The following is a 19,327-nucleotide window of genomic DNA, read 5'->3' as shown; positions in this document are numbered from 1 at the left end:
GAGATTCTGATGCCTCCCAGAGGCCCGGAACTGATAGGAAACTACTGCTAGCCTCATAGCTTCTCTGCAGCCCTAAGGGGGTGAATTTCAAGGGGACATGGAAGCTATTATTAAAACCCCCCATTTATGAAGCCCACGTATCTGATAAAGCTAGCAGAAGGAGAAGAGTAATTCTATCCCCTTTCTGCCTTCTGTGTCTTGCATGAGTGTATCTCACTGTTGTGGCCTAAACCCTAACCCTGCTGGCAACTGAGTTTGTGACATTTAGTTCTCAGGCTTTCTGTCCTTGTGATATAAGGGAGAACAGAGAAGGAGATGGAAGCGTGTGCAGGTCCAAAAGGCAATATCTGGTTATTGTTCATTTTCTATGCTTAGTCCTCAGCATCCTAAATTTATTTCTTAGCACTTATAATTGTGAATGGGGTTGTGACGTTTGTGAACTGGATGTTTCTAAGTAGGCTGCTGTAATTATGCTTTTGCCCTTGTGTGGCTCTCTATATCCAATAGAGAAAATTCACGACTATAAGCACAATGGATTGTTTGATTTTAGGTCAACTAAAAGTCAGCCTTTATTTAGTTAAAGTTGAGGACCTGAGACTCAACAATTACACTACCATTAACTATCTGGGATGGTAGGATAGCAATAGTGATAATGATGATAACGATAGCTACTGCTTGTCTTTACTTTTGGCCCCTGTTCTAAGTGCTTTACATCTACTAACTCATCTCTCCTCACCAGTCATATGTGGCACTATTCCCGTTTTACAAATGGAGGCACCGAAATATCAAGAGGTTAAATAAATTTCCCAGTTTCATACAGAAGAACCAGGATTTGAATCTCAAACTAGGTCTTAAACACTACAAAACACACAGAAATTCTAACAGTCATACATGATTTTTATTCATTTGTTACTTTATTCTAAATTATTTTATTGGGTTCCACCAAAGTGTAAGTTTTCTCTGACTCTTCCTTCTGTTTACTCTTGTATTTTGTGATAAAATTAGTGGTTACAGTTTATCAAGAGCTTTCTATGCTAAAGGATTTGTGGGTAATATATCATTTAATATGCAAAACAGCTTTATGAGACCTGGAGAGGTTAAGCAATCATTTCAGCATCACACAGCAAGGAAATGGCAGAGCTTGGATTCAACCTCTAACTCTACACTGACTGGCCAATTCAGTAGCTACCAGCTAAATGCCACGACTGAGCACTTGAAGTGTGGTTAGCCTGAATTATGATGTGCTGTAAGTGTAAAATGTGTACCAGATTTCGAAGACTTTTCACACTGTGGTGCATCTGGGAGATGCTGTGGTGTGAAATAAGACTTAAAACCTCATTTCCAGCCTCAATCTCTTCTTAGGAGTTCATCTAAAAGTTATTGAGCCATGTTGGCTACTGTGATTGGAGAAGACTTTATTGAGTGCCAGGGACTTGAGTTGGAGGTGGGGTGGGTTTGGGGGGTGGGACTCAAAGGATAGGATACATTGCATTTGTTAGAAATGCCAACAGCATTTTGGGGTTTAGGAAGCAGATCAATCTTGCTGGAGTGATGTGTTGTAGCTGAATCTTATTTGCTACAAATCAGTCACCCTGATTTTTGCCAAAAGGGGGTGTTTATTGGACGGATGCAAGGTTGTCTCCTACAACACAGGAAGGTAGTACTGCTGGGTCTTAGGTGGGACTGACACCAGGGTTTTGAAACCTGCCAGGAACAAAGGAAGCCACTCTTTCTTTTTACCTGGAGTTGCCTAGTCTAGCAACTCAGCTTCTCTCTCTGCTTTGTTGCCCCTTTTCTATGTTGACCCGCTTTTTCTGCTTCCCAGCATGATGGAGAATGCTTGACTGATTGGAGTTGCTGGGTCCCTGTTCAAAATTAGTTGGGGGTGGCTTCCCTGGTGGCGCCGTGGTTAAGAATCTGCCTGCCGAGGCAAGGGACACGGGTTCGAGCCCTGGTCCGGGAAGATCCCACATTCCTTGGAGCAACTAACTAAGCCTGTGCGCCAGAACTACTGAGCCTGCGCTCTAGAGCCCGAGAGGCACAACAATCGAAGCCCGTGCTCCTAGAGCCCGTGCTCTGCAACAAGAGACGCCACCGCCATGAGAAGCCTGCGTACCGCAACGAAGAGCAGCCCCCGCTCGCCGCAACTAGAGAAAGCCCGCGCAGAGCAACAAAGACCCAACGCAGCCAAAAATAAATAAAATAAATAAATAAATAAATAAAAATTAGTTGAGGGGGAACCTGATTGGCTGGGCTTTGCTCAACTATTCTTCCTAGTCTAAATAATGAGTCAAAATAAACAAATTAAATAATACGACTGCTACGGAAATAACTGCCTCTGTATTTTTTACCTGCTCTTCTATCGTACATGAGTAACTTCCTCAACTTTTCTACCTCTCACGATACTTTAAAAAATACTTCTACTGCTGCATAATCATGTCACAGCTCTTAACCAACAAAAGCAATATAGTTACCTATTTTATTTAAGGATGTTCCCAATCCAGGTGTCCTGAGAAGCCCTTTCGGGTTTGGTCAATGTAAGTACTGTTTATTGTTCCCATCTTTTTTTGTTCATTTTTTTTTTGAATTTTCTTTTCTTTATTTTTTTATACAGCAGGTTCTTATTAGTCATCCATTTTATACACATCAGTGTATACATGTCAATCCCAATCGCCCAATTCAGCACACTCCGCCCCACCCCGTGGCTTTCCCCCCTTGGTGTCCATACGTTTGTTCTCTACATCTGTGTCTCTGTTTCAGCCTGCAAACTGGTTCATCTGTACCATTTTTCTAGATTCCACATATGTGCACTAATGTACGATATTTGTTCTTCTCTTTCTGACTTACTTCACTGTGTATGACAGTCTCTAGATCCATCCATGTCTCTACAAATGACCTGATTTCATTCCTTTTTATGGCTGAGTAATATTCCATTGTATATATGTACCACATCTTCTTTATCCATTTGTCTGTCGATGGGAATTTAGGTTGCTCCAATGACCTGACTATTGTAAATAGTGCTGCAATGGACATTGGGGTGCATGTGTCTTTTTTTTTTTTTTTTTTGCGGTACGTGGGCCTCTCACCGCTGCAGCCTCTCCCGCCGTGGAGCACAGGCTCCGGACGCACAGGCCCAGCGGCCACGGCTCACGGGCCCAGCCGCTCCATGGCACGTGGGATCCTCCTGGACTGGGGCACAAACCCGCGTCCCCTGCATCGGCAGGCGGACTCCCAACCACTGCGCCACCAGGGAAGCCCAAAAGCCATATTTTTTTTTTTTTTTTTTTTTGCGGTACGCGGACCTCTCACTGGTGTGGCCTCTCCCGTTGCGGAGCACAGGCTCCGGACGCACAGGCTCAGCGGCCATGGCTCACGGGCCCAGCTGCTCCGCAGCATGTGGGATCTTCCCGGACCGGCGTACGAACCCGTGTCGCCTGCATCGGCAGGCAGACAGACTCTCAACCACTGAGCCACCAGGGAAGCCCTGCATGTGTCTTTTTGAATTATGGTTTCCTCTGGGTATATGCCCAGTAGTGGGATTGCTGGGTCATATGGTAATTATATTTTTAGTTTTTTAAGGAACCACCATACTGTTCTCCGTAGTGGCTGTATCAATTTACATTCCCACCAACAGTGCAAGAGGGTTCCCTTTTCTCCACACCCTCTCCAGCATTTGTTGTTTGTAGATTTTCTGATGATGCCCACTCTGACTGGTGTGAGGTGATACCTCATTGTAGTTTAGATTTGCATTTCTGTAATAATTAGTGATGTTGAGCAGATTTCATGTGCTTCTTGGCCATCTGTATATCTTCTTTGGAGAAATGTCTGTTTAGGTCTTCTGCCCATTTTTGGATTGGGTTGTTTATTTCTTTATTGAGCTGCATGAGCTGTTTATATATTTTGGAGATTAATCCTTTGTCTGTTGATTCGTTTGCAAATATTTTCTCCCATTCTGAGGGTTGTGTTTTCATCTTGTGTGTAGTTTCCTTTGCTGTGCAAAAACTTTAAGTTTCATTAGATCCCATTTGTTTATTTTTGTTTTTATTTCCATTACTCTAGGAGGTGGATCAAAAAAGATCTTGCTGTGATTTATGTCAAAGAGTGTTCTTTTATGTTTTCCTCTAAGAGTTTTATAGTGTCCGGTCTTACATTTAGGTCTCTAATCCATTTTGAGTGTATTTCTGTGTATGGTGTTAGGGAGTGTTCTAATTTCATTCTTTTACATGTAGCTGTCCAGTTTTCCCAGCACCACTTATTGAAGAGACTGTCTTTTCTCCATTGTATATCCTTGTCTCCTTTGTCATAGATTAGGTGACCATAGGGGCATGCGTTTATCTCTGGGCTTTCTATCCTGTTCCATTTATCTATATTTCTGTTTTTGTGCCAGTACCATATTGTCTTGATTACTGTAGCTTTGTAGTATAGTCTGAAGTCTGGGAACCTGATTTCTCCAGCTCCTTGTTTTTCCCTCAAGACTGCACTGGCTATTCGGGGTCTTTTGTGTCTCCATACAAATTTTAAGATTTTTTGTTCTAGTCCTGTAAAAAATGCCATTGGTAATTTGATAGGCATTGCACTGAATCTGTAGATTGCTTTGGGTAGTATAGTCATTTTCACAATATTGATGCTTCCAATTCAAGAACATGGTATATTTCTCCATCTGTTGGTATCATCTTTAATTTCTTTCATCAGTGTCTTATAGTTTTCTGCATACACGTCTTTTGTCTCCCTAGGTAGGTTTATTCCTAAGTATTTTATTCTTTTTGTTGCAATGGTAAATGGGAGTGTTTCCTTAATTTCTCTTTCAGATTTTTCATCATTAGTGTATAGGAATGCAAGAGATTTCTGTGTATTAATTTTGTATCCTGCAATTTTTCCAAATTCATTGATTAGCTCTAGTAGTTTTCTGGTTGCATCTTTAGGATTCTCTATGTATAGTATCGTGTCATTTGCCAACAGTGACAGCTTTACTTCTTCTTTTGCAATTTGTATTCCTTTTATTTCTTTTTCTTCTCTGATTGCAGTGGCTAGGACATCCAAATCTATGTTGAATAATAGTAGTGAGAGTGGACATCCTTGTTTTGTTCCTGATTTTAGAGGAAATGCTTTCAGTTTTTCAGCATTGAGAATGATGTTTGCTGTGGGTTTGTCATATATGGCCTTTATTATGTTGAAGTAGTTTCCCTCTATGCCCACTTTCTGGAGAGGTTTTATCATAAATGGGTGTTGAATTTTCTGCATCTATTGAGTTGATCATATGGTTTTTCTTCTTCAGTTTGTTAATATGATGTACCACATTGATTTATTTGTGTATATTGAAGAATCCTTGCATCCCTGGGATAAATCTCAGTTGATCCTGGTGTATGATCCTTTTAATATGTTGTTGGATTCTGTTTGCTAGTATTTTGTTGAGGGTTTTTGCATCTATATTCATCAGTGATATTGGTCTGTAATTTTCTTTTTGGTAGTATCTTTGCCTGGTTTTGGTATCAGGGTGATGGTGGCCTCATAGAATGAGTTTGGGAGTGTTCTTTCCTCTGCAATTTTTTGGAAGAGTTTGAGAAGGATGGGTGTTAGCTCTTCTCTAAATGTTTGGTAGAATTCACCTGTGAAGCCATCTGCTCCTGGACTTTTGTTTGTTGGAAGATTTTTAATTACAGTTTCAATTTTCTTACTTGTGATTGGTCTGTTCATATTTTCTGTTACTTCCTGGTTCAGTCTTGGAAGGTTATACCTTTCTAAGAATTTGTCCATTTCTTCCAGGTTGTCCATTTTATTGGCATAGATTTGCTTGTAGTAGTCTCTTAGAATGCTTTGTATTTCTGCAGTGTCTGTTGTAATTTCTCCTTTTTCATTTCTAATTTTAATGATTTGAGTCCTCTCTCTCTTTTTCTTGATGAGTCTGGCTAATGGTTTATCAATTTTGTTTATCTTCCCCAAAAAACCAGCTTTTAGTGTTATTGATATTTGCTGTTGTTTTCTTTGTTTCTATTTCATTTGTTTCTGCTCTGATATTTATGATTTCTTTCCTTCTACTAACTTTGGAATTTGTTTGTTCTTCTTTCTCTAGTTCTTTTAGGTGTAAGGTTAGATTGTTTATTTGAGATGTTTGTTGCTTCTTGAGGTAGGATTGTACTGCTATAAACTTCCCTCTTAGAACTGCTTTTGCTGCATCCCATAGGTTTTGGCTTGTCATGTTTTCATTGTCATTTGTCTCTAGGTATTTTTTGATTTCCTCTTTGATTTCTTCAGTGATCTCTTGGTTTAGTAATGTATTGTTTAGCCTCCATGTGTTTGTGTTTTTTTCCTGTAATTGATTTGCAATCTCACAGCATTGTGGTCAGAAAAGACGCTTGATATAACTTCAATTTTCTTAAATTTACTGAGGCTTGTTTTGTGACCGAAGATGTGATCTATCCTGGAGAATGTTCCATGAACACTTTAGAAGAAAGTATAATCCGCTGTTTTTGATGGAATGTCCTATAAATATCAATTTAATCTATCTGGTCTATTGTGTCATTTAAAGCTTCTGTTTTCTTATTAATTTTCTATTTGGATGATCTGTCCATTGGTGTAAGTGAGGTGTTAAAGTCCCCCACTATTATTGTGTTACTGTCGATTTCCTCTTTTATAACTGTTAGCAGTTGCCTTATGTATTGAGGTGCTCCTATGTTGGGTGCATATATATTTATGATTGTTATATCTTATACTTGGATTGATCCCTTGATCATTATGTAGTGTCCTTCCTTGTCTCTTGTAACCTTCTTTATTTTAGAGTCTATTTTATCTGATATGAGTATTGCTACTCCAGCTTTCTTTTCATTTCCATTTGCATGGAATATCTTTTTCCATCCCCTCACTTTCAGTCTGTATGTGTCCCTAGGTCTGAATGGGTCTCTTGTAGACAGTATATATGTGGGTCTTGTTTTTATATCCATTCACCGAGCATGTGTCTTTTTGGATGGAACATTTAATCCATTCACGTTTAAGGTAATTATCAATATGTATGTTCCTATGACAATTTTCTTAATTATTTTGGGTTTGTTTTTGTAGGTCCTTTTCTTCTCTTGTGTTTCTCACTTAGTGAAGTTCCTTTACCATTTGTTGTAGAGCTGGTTTGGTGGTGCTGAATTCTCTTAACTTTTGCTTGTCTGTAAAGCTTTTGACTTCTCCATCTAATCTGAATGAGATCCTTGCCAGGTAGAGTAATGTTGGTTGTAGGTTCTTCCCTTTCATCACTTTAAATATGTCATGCCACTCCCTTCTGGCTTGTAGAGTTTCTGCTGAGAAATCAGCTGTTAACCTTATGGGAATTCCCTTGTATGTTGTTTGTCGTTTTTCCCTTGTTGCTTTCAGTAATTTTTCTTTGTCTTTAATTTTTGCCAATTTGATTACTGTGTGTCTCAGTGTGTTTCTCCTTGCGTTTATCCTGTATGGGACTCTCTGCACCTCCTGGCCTTAGATGGCTACTTCCTTTCCCATGTTAGGGAAGTTTTTGATTATAATCTCTTCAAATATTTTCTCGGGTCCTTTCTCTCTCTCTTCTCCTTCTGGGACCCCTATAATGTGAATATTGTTGCATTTGATGTTGTCCCAGAGGTCTCTTAGGCTCTTTTCATTTCTTTTCATTCTGTTTTCTTTATTCTGTTCCACAGCAGTGAATTCCACCATTCTGTCTTCCAGGTCACTTATCCATTCTGCTGCCTCAGTTATTCTGCTATTGATTCCTTCTAGTGTAGTTTTCATTTCAGTTATTGTATTGTTCATCTCTGTTTGTTTATTCTTTAGTTCTTCTAGGTCTTTGTTAAACATTTCTTGCATCTTCTTGATCTTTGCCTCCATTCTTTTTCCAAGGTCCTGGGTCATCTTCACTATCATTAATCTGGATTCTTTTTCTGGATGGTTGCCTATCTCCACTTCATTTAGTTGCTTTTCCTGGGTTTTATGTTGTTCCTTCATCTGGTACATAGCCCTCTGCCTTTTCATCTTGTGTATCTTTCTGTGAATGTGGTTTTTGTTCCACAGGCTTCAGGATTGTAGTTCTTCTTGCTTTTGCTGTCTGCCTTCTGGTGGATTAGGTTATCTAAGAGGCTTGTGCAAGTTTCCTGATGGGAGGGACTGGTGGTGGGTAGAGCTGGCTGTTGCTCTGGTGGGCAGAGCTCAATAAAACTTTAATCTTCTTGTCTGCTGATGGGTGGGGCTGGGTTCCCTCCCTGTTCATTGTTTGGCCTGAGGCAACCCAACACTGGAGCCTATCTGGGCTCTTTGATGGGGCTAATGGCAGACTCTGGGAGGGCTCACACCAAGGAGTACTTCCCACAACTTCTGCTGCCAGTGTCCTTGTCCTGGCGGTGCGACACGGCCACCCCCTGCCTCTGCAGGAGACCCTCCAACACTAGCAGATAGGTCTGGTTTAGTCTCCTATGGAGTCACTGCTCCTTCCCCTGGATCCTGATGCACACAGTACTTTGTGTGTGCCATCCAAGAGTGGAGTGTCTGATTCCCCCAGTCCTGTCAAAGTTCTGTAATCAAATCCCGCTAGCCTTCGAAGTCTGATTCTCTAAGAGTTCCTCCTCCCATTGCTGGACCTCTAGGTTGGGAAGCCTGACGTGGGGCTCAGAACCTTCACTCCAGTGGGTGGACTTCTGTGGTATAAGTGTTCTCCAGTTTGTGAGTCACCCTCCCAGCTGTTGTGGGATTTGATTTTATTGTGATTGTGCCCCTCCTACTGTCTCATTGTGGCTTCTTCTTTGTCTTGGATGTGGGGTATCTTTTTTGGTGAGTTCCAGTGTCTTCCTGTCAATGATTGTTCAGCAGTTAATTGTGATTCTTTGCTCTCACAAGAGGGAGTGAGAGCACGTCTTTCTACTCCGCCATCTTTTTAAAAAAATTTATTTATTTAATTTATTTTTAGCTATGTTGGGTCTTTGTTGCTGGGTACGGGCTTTCTCTAGTTGCAGCAAGCGGGGGCTACTCTCCATTGCAGTGCACAGGCTTCTCATTGCGGTGGCTTCTCTTGTTGTGGAGCACGGGCTCTAGTCACGCGGGCTTCAGTAGTTGTGGCACGTGGGCTCAGTAGTTGTGGCACGTGGGCTCAGTAGTTGTGGCTCGCGGGCTCTAGAGCACAGGCTCAGTAGTTGTGGCGCACGGGCTTAGTTGCTCTGCGGCATGTGGGATCTTCCTGGACCAAACTCGTGTCCCCTGCATTGGCAGGCGGATTCTTAACCACTGCGCCACCAAGGAAGCCCTGCTCTGCCATCTTCAGTTCCAATCTTTTATGTATAAAACTCAGTCACACTCAATAACTTTGTTCTCTCTTTCTACTTTCTCAGTATGGTTACATTCTGTTTATATATAAAGATGGTTTCATGATATTTTATTAGTTTGTCTTTAGATAGAGTGCATTGTGCAGTTCTGGAAGGCAAGAACTATGTTTTAATTGTTTTTACCTTCCTAATGCTAGTGCATTAACACTTTCCATAATCATGTGTTGAATGAAAGAAAGAATGAATGACACTACATTTTCTTTCCAAAAAAAAAAGGGGTTTGCATTTTTATAATCCCATCTTTATCACCTGTCCTGTGATCCTTTTCTAACCTAGCAGTATTGCTTTTTTTTAATTGAAGTATAGTTAATTTACAGTGTTGTGTTAGTTTCAGGTGTACAGCAAAGTGATTCAGTTATACATACATATATATGTATGTATTTCCAGATTCCTTGCCCTTATAGGTTATTGCAAAATATTGAGTGTAGTTCTCTGTGCTGTACAGTAGGTACTTGTTGGTTATCTATTTTATATACAGTAGTATGTCAGTATTGCTTTTTAAATAACTTGTGCTTTGGACTGTCTTTCTTAGATGGAGAAAATATTCACCTAAGATAATTTTTAAATACTCAAAAGTCATTCATGTACATGATGAGACTTGGTAGTTGAATTGCACATTCCCTCTGGGAGGACTTTTCTCAGCAGGGATCACCACTTTAGAAATTCTCTACAAATGGTTTCTCTGAAGGGAGCCTGTAAACTAGAGAACACTGATTCAATCCCCTGTCAATCTCTGTCTTGTGAAAGGTTTCTGAACTGAATTATGCAACCATCTCTTATTGCTTGGTTTGGCTACTCTAAACCTTCTTCTCAGCCGTGTTCCTGGGCACGATTATTGCCCAGAAAAATTCAGGATGGAGTGGCCAATTCAAAGTCTGCTGCCATAGGTTTAGCTACCGAAGTGGATGTCTTGACTTATTTTCTGACTACAGGATCAGATTCCCCGGACAGTAGCCAAATATCTGCTCCACGTTATGCTATGGCACTAAAACTCGAGTACTTTGGAGCTTTGAAACCTTGACAGTAATTATTAAAAACTACTAACAGTCCAAATTCTTCAGCAGTTTAATGCGATAAAAGTTAAGCTGAACCTCAGTTAAGGGTTTCTAATGTAATCTCTCTTGCTATATTTATTGTTAAAGAATGAGTCAACTGCTTCACATGTTATTTGTAAATTAACCAGATTGGAATTGCTATATTATTATTAGGAGAAATCGGCTTATTTTATCCTCAAAGTAAGGAAGTTTCCATCTAGACCAGTAAATTGAATTATTTTCCTGGTTTATACCACATATACACTATTGATAATTGTCAGTGCTTATTTACTGTTGAAAGACATGGTTCAATTTTTTAAATAGTGAAAAAAGTGAATACAGATAACATGTTTTGAATGCTTTCTATGAGCTAGGAGCTTTACATACTTTATTCTGTTTAACAACCCAACAGCTCACAGCAAGATTTGCCCCATTTTACAGATGAAGAAACTGATATCCTCAAGGCGAACAGTCAGTAAGAAGCATAGACACTGTTTGAAACTTCATCTGCATGGTTTTAAAGCCTTTGCTCTTTCTGATTTCCTAAGTTACCTCCTTTGCCAGTTCTTCACCCACCTTTTTGCTTTAAACTCCTTAAAAATTAAAATATAGAGATTATTTATATATATATATATATATACATATAAAATGAAATCTAAGGCTATTTCTTTGGAGACAATGAAGATAATGGTATAATTACAAAATATAATTCAAACTACAGTGATAGGAGCCTCCACTGGCGTTATGGCCAAAGTCGTAGTGTTCCCAAGCTAGTTATGCACGTCCTGGGAACAGAGAATGGCCCAGGGTCCTTCTGCCCCCAGCCCCTGCCGTGTCTCCACACTGAGTCTCTTCAATGTCTCAAGGTCCCCCTCTCTTCACATCGGGCCCTGAATTTGGATAGGAGACCTGCTGAGGCTGTGCATTCAGTTTTCTTTGTAGCTCTGCTGCCCTTACAGTTAAATCCTATACCTGAATTTCAGCACAGACTGCAGGATTTAAGGGTCTCTTTAAACTCTACATGGAGATTTTATGACTTTTTCAGTGTACTTTGAATTGCTAGTTAGCTAACCCGAACCTATCATTTTCTTTTGTCCAGGTCTCTAAATCTATTAAATAAAACCAGACAGCTTCAGAATCATGATAATTATCCTGGGCCCCATGCTGTCTGCCACTGCTAGCGCGTACTCCAATGCTTCTCTTCCTTTGGCTGCTTCCCTCAGTCCCCCACAGGGACCTGTCCGTGCTTGTGATGCTACTGCATGCCAGTCATTACCTCCTCACTTACCAACAGCTGTGTGGTCCTTATCTCTGACCACAAGAGACTCAGATCCAGAGCCCCATCTCACCTGTCTGCTTTGTAGGGCCCCTTTTGGTAACAGCTATTGGTCTGGGTTCTTCCTGAAATCAGTGCCCAAAACAAGGTCTTGCATTCAGGATGTTTATATTGGGAAGCATGAAAGTGGGAAGGGGAAAAAGTCAGTCCAAGTGTGCTTTGTGGTCTCCAGCATGGGCCCCAGGGCTTGATCCCTTCAGGAGCCCTCGAGGAGCTGTGTGAAATGTACCCCAGGTTTATTTCCCTGAGGGACAAACAAGGGGAGAATTTGTTTTCTGCCTCTCGTCCCCAGTTGGCCAAGGGTTGCTTTCTGGTGTTAACTCCCTCTCACTTCCAGACATCTGTGGGATCAGAAGGGCTGGTCTGCAGCATCTCACATGGCCTGACAGTGGCAGAGAAGCCTGGGGGCAGAAAGTGGGCAGTGTAATTGAGACAGCTGACATAATGTGCGGTCAGGTTACCTCTGAGCATGGTTGATTGTGTCAGGAATGACAGGAGTAAAAAGATGGGCTGAGAGCATGTGACGTGGGACACAACTGGTGTCAGATTCAGATACGATCTTGTTCTGTGGCTCCAACAAATCATCATACAGCAGTCATACAACAGGACATTTCCTAAAGTCTGGATTAGGCGGCTTCAAATCACACCACGTATAGGGCATTCGTGACGCCATGCTGGTCGGGGTTCCCTAGCTCCTCCTTAGCTCCTCCCTTTTGGAGCATTCACAGATGTGGTACAGACTCAAGTTCACGTAGAATACACAAATATTTGGTGCTTTATCTAAACTAAGGCTGATGTACATTCCCGTGGCTAGTTCCATGCACATGTTTTTGGCAGAACATTTTTGGGGTTGCTGATGCTTTTCCGAGTAGTGGTGTAAAACGTGCTCCTCTCTGCGTCAGAGAAGGTAGACATAGACTTAATTGAAGTCCAAGTTTTGAGAGAGCCCAGAACAAAGATCTATGGCTCCAGTGATGGGGGAGACTTCAGTCAGATCCACTTGGGAAGCTTTTCTTGCAAGGTCATGCTCTTGGCAGGGGGACATGGAAGGGGATCGAAGGACGAGAGTATGTGTTGCTCGAAGTTGCTTCATAGGTGATTCTGCAACACCCCACCCATTTTCCATTGAGAATACTGAAGTGAGTTAATTTGCCCAGGAGCTAGATGGTGTTTCACTGGACGGTTGGCATTCCTCTCACCGCTCCATCAGATTCCTGCAGCAGTATCCAAGGCTAGGAGAGGCCGTGTGGAACGAGGGCAGCTGTAGACAAAGCTCCTGGAACACATAAGTGATGGGTTTTGATGAGGAAGCAGGCAGAATACTTGCACAGACTTATACATTAGTCAGCTTTAAAAACCCTGGACTGTCTTCTTGGCCTCTTGGCCACGTGTACTAGTCTCCTCAGTCCTCACCACTAAAGGACCTGAACCTGATGCTTTCCTAAAACTGATCTTGAGGCTGGCAGCAGGCCACCTCTACACTGCAGACCATCTGCGTGCACCGGGAGTCCTGCCTGCCACCTACCCAGCCGGGGTGGCCTCCCGGGATGTTTCCCTTGGCAGGAGTGTCTTACAGCTGGGCCAATTATTAGTGAGTTTCTGAATTATTTATGTCAATGTTCCCTTTCATTACTGTGAATTGTCATGAATTGGATGTAATCAGGATGATTGAGGTTTGAGGAACGAAGAATGAGGTGCATTTTTTAGTTTAATGTTATAACTTGTTGCGCTTTGTTATTGCTCTTAAAGCTCCTACCAAAACTACTAAGAGAAGCCATTTGGTGTGTTGGAAGGGCCCTAGACTTGGAGTCTGGAGACCCTGGTTCCTGCACCTGCTCTCCTGCCCTGGACTCGGCCTTACAGTACTTGGTGATCACCTGTTTAATGTCCTGATACGTCAGTTGTGGGTATTTATTTAGCTTATCATGTTGCAAGCTAGAAGGCAGCTGTCTGCAAACTGGAAGGGAGTCGTCACTAGAAACCGACGATGCTGATCTCAAAGTTCCAGCCTCTAAAACTGGGAGAAAATCAATTTCTGTTGTTTAAGCCTATGGTATAATACCAGTCTATGGTATTTTGTTATGGCAGCCCGAACAGACTAATATAAGGGGCTAGACTAGAGAAGATAGACTATCAGAAGTGGAAGGCAACTTGTCTTAGTTTGAATTCTTCCAAAAGCAGATTCTGAGACAAGGATTAGAATGAAAGCAATTTGTTTGGGAGGTGAGTCCAGGAAGCAATGCTGAGGGTGTGGGGAAGTGAGACTGAGGAAGATAGGAAAGCCAACGTGGGTTATCTCTATGGGCAACTGGAGCTTAATATCCCTGAGGACCCTCTGAACAACAATGTGGAATATGCCTTGGAATTTTCCTATTTAAGGCCAGGAAAACTGTGATGCTCGTATATCAACGCACTATCGCCATGAAGGCATTAAGTTCCCAGCACTTCTGGTCTACCTGGCACATATCCGTCTAGCAGCAGTTTTCCTGGGTCAGAGAGCCACCAGAGAGATGTGTAGCAAGGCATGCATGGGAACTGTCTCAGGTCACCTCCAGGGTGGACTGAAGGGACAAGAATGCAGCACAGATGACATCTGCTACAGACAGCAGAACTCTCACACTTTAAGGTGAACTCTTGTGAAAATACAGTCTGTTTCGTAGGTCTGTAGTGGGACCTGAGAGTCTGCATTTGTAACAAGTTCCCCATGATGAAGATGTAGCTCATTCATGGACCAGACTCTGAGTAGAAAGAGTTTCACACTCTTTCATGAATTTAGCTCAGTTCAACATGTATTTATTGGTCACTTGCTGAGCTAGATCCTGGGGCTACCAGTGCTTGCCATAGGGACTAGAGAGATCAGTACATGATACTGAGCAGGGCCCTGTGGGGCTCCTGGGCACAAAAGCCTTTCTGTGTCCCCCATTTCTTTTTTTTTTTTTTTTTTTTTTGCTGTATGCGAGCCTCTCACTGTTGTGGCCTCTCCCGTTGCGCAGCACAGGCTCCGGACACGCAGGCTCAGCGGCCATGGCTCACGGGCCCAGCTGCTCCGCGGCATGTGGGATCTTCCCGGACCGGGGCACGAACCCGTGTCCCCTGCATCGGCAGGCGGACTCTCAACCACTGCACCACCAGGGAAGCCCCCCCATTTCTTGATTACCAGGGAATAGGCTTTATTTAGCCTCCATGACCTTCCCTGAGTTCCAAAGGGCAGGTTCAAACAGTTGCTAATTAGGGAAGGGAGGGGATGCAGAGACAAGGGAGGAGCAGTCAAGAGAAACAATAGTGCAGCCTTAGGGCACGGTCCTGGTTCCCCATAAAGGGATACACATAACAACATCTTTGAGCTTTTTTGCAGATACAGAAACCCCCAGCACGTGGGAGAAGTTAACGGTATGCCACCCACAAGTTCGTAGACCCCAGACTGGTTGGAACCATAAGGTTGATGATGCACTTGCCTCACCACTAACCAATCAGAAGAATGTCCAGGAGCTAATCACACCCTCCTTGAACCATTACTATAAAACTCCTCACTACCCCCTCCAGGTTGGGACACATAGTTTTGAGGACATTAGCTCACTTTGGCCCTCTTTGACTGCAAAACAATAAAGCTATTCTTTTCTACTTAACCCAAAACTCTGTCTCCACGATTTAATTTGGTATTGGGTACAGAGGCCGGATTTGGCTTCAAACAGATGGATCAGGTGTTGCATCCGTTTTACAGATGATCTAAGGGTTTATTCTGCTTCAGTTGTCCAGGGTTGGAAGTGCTTACTACATATTTGTCTTAAGAAACAGAAGAAAGTGCAATTCCTGAACTGTTTCTGTCTCTTGGATAGAATTTTAGCCTATAAAAATGGTAAAACCATTAGCACAGATTTACCTCTAGATATGCTCCCAATGTCTTAGTAGCAGCCTCTCTGGAACCATGGGAGGGTTTTCATAAAGCCATTACTTACTTTAGTATTTTAAAATGACAAAAAAAATCTAGAGTTGTAATAAAAAGAGCGACATTTTTGTAGCACTTCACAGCTTACAAAGTGCTTTCCATCACATTATCTCATGTCTTTTGCAGGCTTGAGAGAAATCATCTACAAATGGCGTTTAAAAATAAATGTATTGCACATTAGGGGAGGTACATTACACACCTGGGTACGTGATAGTCCAGATCCAAGATAATGAAAAATGGCCATGAAGAAGACTGCATATAAACATCCACTGTGTCCTGGGGCACTTGGGGAAACTCTGCATTAGCTGGGAAAAGCAGTTCAGCCTCACTGTTGTTGGTCTCTCACTTTTAAACTTTCCACAAGGGTCTTATCTTTGCTCTCTGTGCTGATCTTCCAGTTTGGCCACTTGGCTTTTCATCCTGCTGAGATGCTTTGGGCCATCTGTATGCCCACACTGAAGTCAAGCACCAAGAGCGTGACTCATACGCTATGGACACACCACCTGGCTGTCAGCCTCTGGCTGGACAGTAAATGGATTCGGCCAGTCAGATAAGAAAATGAAAATGAGGTGGTAAAGGCTTTCTTTAGGCATTGTAAAATGACCTGGCTGGGATGACCTTTGTAAAGATTTAGCTTCATATGCCCAAGAACTCTAATTATGCCTATCAAATGTTATCGGTAGAGATTATGAATTATATCTAATATATAATTATACCTAAATAAACGTGAAGATTCTATTTATAATAAAATTCAATGATTTCATTTATAATAACTTCAATAACCTTGAAATATTGAGTGAAAGAGAAGCAGATGGATCTCATTCATGAATATTTTATGAGTTAGAATGCTTTTTGCTATATGAAATGAAATATTTAATCAAACCTAAAAATAAGAGTTAACTGTTTACATAACCTAAATCTGGAAATAATGGTTCTGAGTTTTGTTAATTCAGCAGCACAATTGTGTGAGTTCTGGGTCAGCTTCTCTGCGATTCTTTTAATTTTAATTTCATGGTCACAAAATGGCTGCCACAGCTCTAGGCATTATGTCCTCACACCACTGAATCCAAACAGGAAGGAGAGTGCTTCCTTTACACCCTTTTTTTTTTTTTTTTAATTATGGAGAACAATCATTCTGAGAATTCCCTCGTAAGTTCTCCTCTGGCCCTTTTGACCAGAAGTAGGTCTTAGGCCCACTTGCACAACAATCACTGGTAAAGGAAATGAGATGGGCGTTACTGACCAGACTAATTATGTTTAATCTTCTAGGACTGGGGTGGGGTCCAAACTTCCTGCAGCACATTGCTTCCTCAAATCTGAACAAAATAAGTGTTATTCATAAGGACAAAAAGGAAATGGCTTTTGGGGAGGGAAGCAATATTGTCTGATGCACATATTTTCTATCGTTTCTTTAGAGGTTCTTTGGTTGCCTGTTAATTGAAATGGAGACACATTCAGGGGTTAGAATCAAAGATTAAGACTGAAAACATTACCTCTTACTGAATTCTACAGAAGTATATAAAAATGTTTTGTAGTACAAATTGTGTTTCTTCCTAATTTTGTTTGGGGAACCACCAACTGAAACCACCTGCCCTGGCCAGGCACAGCAGTAACCACTTGCATGAGTTATCTTACATCAGGAGGTCCTGGTAAGGAACGCGGAACTAACAAGCTACTACCAACCGGAAGATTTGGGAAAGGTCAAAAGGAGATAGGAGATGCCAGTCCATATGTCCTACCAACCTCCTGGAATACGTCTCGCTGGAATCTCTCTTGGCTGAGTGATGCGTGCACCACCAGGGAGCACCCTGAATCAGAAAGATGGGCCAGAGACAACCCAGAAACTAACCCCATTACCATAAAACCCGAGACTGCCAGCCACCTGGCAGAGCAGTTCTCCTGGGTTCCCTTACCCTGCTGCTCTCCACCTGGGCGCCCCTTCCCAATAAAGTCTCTTGCTTTGTCAGCAAGTGTGTCTCTTGGACACTTCATTTCTGAGTGTTAGACAAGAGCCCACTCTCGGGCCCTGGAAGGGGTCCCCCTTCCTGAAACAGTTTGGGTTTCTTATGGAATGGAAATCTTCCTGTCCAGATCTTAGCCCATATAAGGTGACATGTGTCCCCATCACACTGCTGCCTCCCTGGGGTCTTCAGAAGGATAGAAGGAGAAATGACACAAGGGCTAAAGCTACTGGCAAAGCTTTTTATTTTCTTTTAAATATATCTTCATTGAAGTATAATTGCTTTACAGTACCGTTTTAGTTTCTGTTGCACAACAAAGCGAATCAGCCATATGTATACACATGTCCCCATATCCCCTCACTCTTGAACCTCCCTCCCATCCTCCCTATCCCATCCCTCTAGGTCATAGCAAAGCACTGAGCCGATCTCCCTGTGCTATGCTGCTGCTTCCCACCAGCCAACTATTTTACATTCGGTAGTGTATATACGTCGATGCTACTCTCACTTCGCCCCAGCTTCACCCTCCCACCCCATGTTATTAAGTCCATTCTCTATGTCTGCCTCTTTATTCCTACCCTGCAACTAGGTTCATCAGTACCATTTTGTTTTGTTTTGTTTTTAGATCCCGTATATATATACGTTAGCATACGGTATTTGTTTTTCTCTTTCTGACTGACTTCACTCTGTGTGACAGACTCTAGGTCCATCCACCTCACTACAAATAACTCAATTTCATTTCTTTTTATGGCTGAGTAATATTCCATTGTATATATGTGCCACATCTTCTTTATCCATTCCTCTGTTGATGGACATTTAGGTTGGTTCCATGTCCTGGCTATTGTAAATAGTGCTGCAATGAATATTGGGGTGCATGTTTCTCTTTGAATTACGGTTTTCTCAGGGTATATGCCCAGTAGTGGGATTGCTGCGTCATATGGTAGTTCTATTTTCAGTTTTTTAAGGAACCTCCATACTGTTTTACACAGTGGTTGTATCAATTTACATTCCCACAACAATTCCTGCTGTGGTTTATATCAATTAACATTCCCCTTTTCACCACACCCTTCCCAGCATTTATTGTTTCTAGCTGTTTTGATAATGGCTATTCTGAACGGTGTGAGGTGATACCTCATTGTAGTTTTTATTTACATTTCTCTAATAATTAGTGATGTTGACTATCTTTTCATATGCGTCTTGGCCATCTGTATGTCTTCCTTGGTGAAATGTCTATTTAGGTCTTTTGCCCATTTTTTAACTGGATTGTTTGTTTTTTTGATATTGAGCTCCATGAGCTGTTTGTATATTTTGGAGATTAATCCTTTGTCTGTTGTTTCATTTGCAAATATTTTCTCCGATTCTAAGGGTTGTCTTTTTTATGGTTTCCTTTGCCGTGCAAAAGTTTTTAAGTTTAATTAAGTCCCTTTTGTTTATTTTTGTTTTTATTTCTGTTACTCTAGGAGGTGGGTCAAAAAAGATCTTGCTGTGGTTTATGTTAAAGAGTGCTTTTCTTATGTTTTCCTCCAAAAGTTTTATGGTGTCTGTTCTTACATTTAGGTCTTTAATCCATCTGGAGTTTCTTTCTGTGTATAGTGTTAGGTAGTATTCTAATTTCATTCTTTTACATGTAGCTGTCCAGTTTTCCCAGCACCACTTATTGAAGAGGCTGTCTTTTCTCCATTGTATGATCTTGCCTCCTTTGTTGTAAATTAAGTGACCATATGTGT

The sequence above is a fragment of the Tursiops truncatus genome, chromosome 5 (genome assembly GCF_011762595.2).
Source record: "Tursiops truncatus isolate mTurTru1 chromosome 5, mTurTru1.mat.Y, whole genome shotgun sequence".
NCBI lineage: Eukaryota > Metazoa > Chordata > Mammalia > Artiodactyla > Delphinidae > Tursiops > Tursiops truncatus.
Note: the sequence above shows the minus strand (reverse complement) of the source record.